The 6,000-nt window shown below is 33.4% G+C and overlaps 1 non-coding gene across 1 annotated transcript; it reads right to left on the bottom strand.

Moving 5' to 3' along the window:
• Positions 1-2,877: 2,877 nt before the first annotated feature.
• Positions 2,878-2,981, bottom strand: LOC111721107. The gene has a single exon (XR_002770469.1). It is a non-coding gene; the product is annotated as a U6 spliceosomal RNA (small nuclear RNA).
• Positions 2,982-6,000: the final 3,019 nt, after the last annotated feature.

The raw sequence follows: 6,000 nt of genomic DNA, 5'->3' as shown, positions 1-6,000 counted from the left end.
ACTGAGACTTTTGGAATACTTTGTAAGACCTTGTACAAGTCACCTAACCTCTCTGAACTTATCTGTAATGTGAGGATTAGACGTAGTGACCTCTAGGATCTTTTTTAGGCTTTTAGCTCTAAATCTCTGATACCATGAACTTACTACCTTATGAGGTAGATCATTCCATTTTGAGACAGCTCTAATTGTTAGAAATTTCTTGTGTATAGTTTAATACTTTGAAAGGTTTGTGATATCATCAGGTTGGTACTATCTTCATCTATGTGGGTTGAAATTTCTCTATGACTTGGTAAATAGTTTCAAGAGTTACCATACCTAGGAAAAATTTCATCATCTCATGGCCATCCAACCAGTGAGGAGTCTTCCTGAATTTGATAGGCTTGATCAGACATACAATATTTATTTTAAGCTTTTCCAGCTTGACAAGAACTGCTGGAACCTTTGAGACCCCAGAATCTAATTGCTATTCATTGATTCATTCAACCAGCAGAAATTTGTTTAGGAAGCACTGTGTGCATAGCATTGTGCTATAGGTTGTAGGAGATACAAAGTTAGGATAAAAGAGAATTTCTATCATCCCAGGATTCATTGTCTAGCAAAGGGACAAGTTATAGATAATTGTAATATATACCATTATATAAATGTATTAGAAAGTAGCAAGTTTCCTGCCTGATGGATCAAGCAGGGAATAGAAATAGTTATTATTATTCAGGGAGATCAGAGAAGACTTCAAGCAGGAGACAGCATCTAAGTTAGTTTTTAAAAGATGTAAAAGATTGGAAGCACAAAGAAAAGGCACAAAGACATCCTATTCGTAGGAAACATGATTAGCATGGATATGGAAATGGAAAAAAATACAGAAGCAAAGGAGACTAATATAGAGTTTGAAAAGCATGGTAGCATAGTATGGAAAGACCTGAAATGACAAGCAGAGAAATAAGAGGATGAAGAATGAATAGAGTCAAAGAAAAAAAAGTTTGAGAAGAGAAGTAAGACAAGTGTCTCTGAAGTCAAGGAAAGGAGGATATCCAAAAGGAAGAAAAGGATTAGCCTTGTCAAAAAAAAAAAAAAAAAAAAAAACTACCGAAATTGGGGACAAGGAAAAGGCAAAAAGGATCAGGACTGAATAAAGGTCATTGGTTTTGGCAATTAGGAAATCACTGGTAACTTTAGAAATAGTAATCTATTTTTGAAAAATATCTGATTTTTATTGGTTTCTTTTGATTTTTACAATCAATCAACAAGCAATTTTACAATCAGTCATTTACTATGTGGCAGACACTGTACTATGTGCCCAAAACCAAATGAAACAGTTCCTACTCGTAGGAAGCTTACATGCTACTGGAGAAGACAACATTCATGTATAGAATTATATACAAACACCCACATGCAAAATATTCACATATATGGTTATTTACATCATATTTATTTCTGAATGTGTCTTTCCTTGCTTTAGAAAAAGAGGAAAACAGTTCAGCAAAATTACCTAGCACAGCAACTGTGCCTGACAGTATATGCAGTATTCAACATCACCTCTCCAATGGAAGGAACAGGACACATTTCCTTGATTCTTTCTTGGGGTCAAGCTCCTAGGTTCATTTTATCTACAATGTTCAGTTTTCGTTTTATTGTTTTTAGAGAAAGTGGTTTCAGCAACCTGGAGGAGCCAGAAACCTGATTCAGAATGAACTGGATAGTGAGATAATGGAAAGATTATTTTTCATTGGGAAAGATCAAATATGGACAGGTTTCCCAAGAAATATATTAATCCAGGGAAATAAAGAAATAGGACAATAGCTAGCTTGATAGGTTTTAGAAGAAACCTATCATGAAAAGACTTTGTTATGATTGAGAAGATCTGACTATGTTAGGAAGTTCTTTACTATATTGGTTGGAATTTATCTCTCTACCACCCACTAGTCTGAATTCTGCCTTCTTAGACAAAACAGAATAATTCTTATATTTCTCCAATAAAAAACTTTTAAGCATTTAAGGATAAGATAATGTCCTCCTTAAATCCTAGAATCATAGTATTCTCTCTGTAAGCTAGACATCATAGATTCCAATTAGTCTTAATATGGCATAGTTTTTTTTAATAATAGTTTTTTATTTTCAAAATATATACAAAGAGTTTTCAACATTCACTCTTGCAAAACCTTGTGTTCCAAATTTTCTTCCCTTCCTTCCCCTAGACAGCAAGTAATCCAATATATGTTAAACATGTGCAATTCTACTATTTATATTTCCACATTTATCATGCTGCGTATGAAAAATAAGATCAAAAAGGAAAAAAAAGAAAGAGAAAAAAAAAAGCAATGACATCTAAGATCTCTTCAAGCTCTAAATCTTTCATCTTGTAATCTTTGATTATGCTCCAATAGAACGGTGATGTCAATTCGAGTACTCTCAGCAACGATGGCAGTCTATCCATGATTGCCCATCCTATTCTACTTGTAAACAATCTTCTATAAATCCAGCAATAGGTCCTCCTCACACTACTTTTGAAATATTTTCAAATTACAAATTTGACAAATATTAACAAACATGAACATTTCTGATTACAAAGAAAAGTAAAAAAAAGTTTGCATATGAAATCTTCACCTCAATCTCTATTATATACTATTTAAAAAATATATGTGAAACTTAATAGAATAGTATCAACACTGCCAGTTTTCTGTGCTCTCTTCTGTTCTTTTACTATTTTCATTTACAATCCTTTCTTGATTTGTTTTTGTCATTGCTATCACTACCCCAGCTCCCTTCCCTAGACTTTCCTTCCCTCCAAAATAGATGCCTTTACTTATAACAAACAAATATGGTCAAGTAAAAAAACAAACAAACAAACATTCTTCCCATTTCCTGCAAAAACAAACCAAATACATCAAAGACTGCTTCATGAATTTGTATGTCAACCTTGAACATGAGCCATACAAATCTCTTTGTTATTCCAATTTTAGCATATGTGCTGCTGAAGTAAGCACTTCTTTTCATTTTTGTGACATTGGAACATATGTACTGTCCTTCGGTTTTCCTTTGTTTTTGTTATACGACTGGCCCATCTTTCTTTTTCCATCTTTATTTCTCCAAAGACATTTGCTATACAGTTTCTACTGTGAAAATCCTCATTTGTAAGATATTGCCACTTATATTTTGTTTACAAAACATGCATCTCTCCTTTGTTCTTTGGGCAAATCTTAACTTCAATTATTTGGAGATCATAGTGTTTCATCACTCAGTATTATCCAACATTGCTGGGAAACTATTGATGTTAAAAAGATGAACTTTTCTTTTGTAGAGAAGCTTGGGATCACTAAAAGGACTGTGCAGTTTTCCTTCCTCCTTTCTCCTGTTTATTTGTGGACCTAACTCATTGTTTATTTGTAGTATCTTTCCAAGACACATGTACTTGTGGATGACCTCTATGGTTTGTCCATAAACCTATATATCTTCTCTGATTATGTAGCCTCACATGATGCTAGAGCCATTTATTTTATTTTAAAATAAACAAAATGTAGCTTTTATTGCTATATTGGTTTTCATTTCTGCATTTCCTGAAGTCTTCTTTCAAACAACTTTGCAATTTATAAAGTTAAGAATTATCTTTATAGGTAGTAAATTTCTAAATCCAACAGACTAGTGAGAAAGATATTGTCGTAAAATGGAGGGAAGAAGTTTTAGATTTAGGCTCAATCTAGACCTGAGTTTGAAACCCAGTTCTAAGGGGAAGGAAAGGGAAGAAACATTTATTAAGTGTCTTTTATATGATAAATCTTATGCCAAATGCTTCCTAAAGATAATTTTATTTGATCCTTATAATAACCCTGTAAAGTAGGAAGTATTTTTCTCTTCATATTATAATTGAGGAAACTGAAGCAGAGATAAAGTGATATGCCCATGATTATACATGCAATAAATATCAGAGGCTGGATTTGAGCTTACATCCTCTTCATAAAGGACTGAGTACTATATTCTTTAGCTGCCTTAGATGTCACTTTCTAAGCTTCAGAGTACTCATCTGTAAAATGCGGATTATATCATCATTCTCACATACAGGCTGTTGTAAGGAGAGTACTTTGGAAAATAAAATGCTATAAAATATGACCTTGTATCATTGTTATTAATATTTTGGTAGTTCTTTGTCCCTTTCAGCCCCCAATCTTTTATGATTTTTTTAATATAACAACAAGACCATTATCATGGCTAAATGTTTTAAAATGTTTGATGATGATGATGATGATGTATTTTTATTCAAAAAAATTCAAGGTACTCTACAAATATTACATCACTAATACTGAGTCACAAGTCCTCCCCTAATTTATAGAAATATACAAACATTTTGGTCAGAAGAATAAACACAAATTTACATCCAAAAGACACACTCAGGCTCCATCTGTCTAATATCCTTTATAACATTCCATGCTTTAGGGTTATGACTAGTCAACCTTGAGGTAAGGATACAGTTATAAAACTTCTCTGACAATGAAATAGCTGATGTACTTTTGAAAACTTCATTGTAGCCAAATATGAAGGCAGCCTGGTATAGTAGGTTTGGAGTTAGAGGTACTGGGTTAGACTATAAATCCTACTACTTTACTACTTGTATGAACTCAAGCAAGCCCGTGTCTGGGCCTTAATTTCTTTATTTGTTTTCTCTATCCAAGGTCTTCTAGATCTTACCAGCTGCCCTACAACTGCACCCTTACATCTTCAGGAGGGCAGCTATCCACACTGCTGCAGAACTCTTATGTGTTTGTGTATGTTCTTTTTCTAATTGGAACTGAACTCTCTTGTATCTGATATCTTTCCCAATTAGGATATGAGGTCCTTGAAAGAGTAAGGACTGTTCATTTTTTCTAATTCTACTTAAAGTGCTTGGCATTTGGTGGATGAATTACCAGGTGTGAAGTTAGGAAGAATTCCTGAATTCATATCTGATCTCAGATACCAACTGTGTGACATTGAGCAAGTCACTTAATCCTATTTGTCTCAGTTTTCTCTGTCAGTTGATCTGGAGAAGGAAATGGCAAATCACTCCAGTATCTTTGCCAAGAAATCCCAAACGGGGTCACAAATAGTATTGACTTGAAAAATCTCAGTAAACAACAACAAAAACATTTAGTAAAATAATTTATTCATTCATCTGTAAATTTAGATTGGATCATAAGGATTACTGGGAGCTGATGGAAAGCAGAGATTATCTTTTGCTTTACTTTGTACCCTAATGTTTAACACAGTACCTACTACATAGTAGGCCTTGATAAATGTTGATTTCCAGTTTTAAATCTTGTTATTTGAAGGAACAGTATAATAACATTGCCTTTTTATTTACTTTATATGATTATTGCTTTAACTCTAAATTTATCATTTATATTCTGCTGGTCTTCAGTAAATGTGCCAGGGTCATCCTTAGTCCTTTTTTTTTTTTTTTTTTTAAGGCTACATTTAAGGAATTTAGCACATCTCTATCAACTTTTGATATAGTATCACAGAACATTGTGATCTTATTAATTGATGCTTCAATCTGTTTAAAATAGGGATCTTGGGGGGCAGTTGGAAGGACATTTCAAACAAATAATCTCCTTTTTTCTTTCCTTTTAACTCCCCTAAAATCAACACTTTTCGCTAAAAACTCAAAACATTTTGAAAAGATTGCTTTTACACTGAAGATGAAGTCTTAACAGGAAGCCACACAAGAGAGTATAACTTTTTATTCGTCACAAAAGAAAGCAACATTTTCAAGAAGAAACATGCTTAGTGAGGTTATATATTATTTGTGTTCATAGTTTTTAGAAGTTGAAAGAAACATTAAGAGATCATCTCCTGGTCTAAATTCATAGGATGGCAGAGATAGGATTAAAATGTAATAGAAATCAGATTTGGAAGGAGAGCAAAGGATCATAGGCTGAGAGCAGAATGAGTCATGAAAGCCACCTAATCCAAGGCGCTCATTTTCCAGGTGAAGATATGGTGGTCCAGAGAGGTACAGTGACTTTTCCAAAG

The sequence above is a fragment of the Sarcophilus harrisii genome, chromosome 5 (assembly GCF_902635505.1).
Source record: "Sarcophilus harrisii chromosome 5, mSarHar1.11, whole genome shotgun sequence".
NCBI classification, from domain to species: domain Eukaryota; kingdom Metazoa; phylum Chordata; class Mammalia; order Dasyuromorphia; family Dasyuridae; genus Sarcophilus; species Sarcophilus harrisii.
The sequence above is the reverse complement of the archived record's forward strand: the minus strand, read 5'-3'. Positions and strand labels throughout refer to the sequence as shown.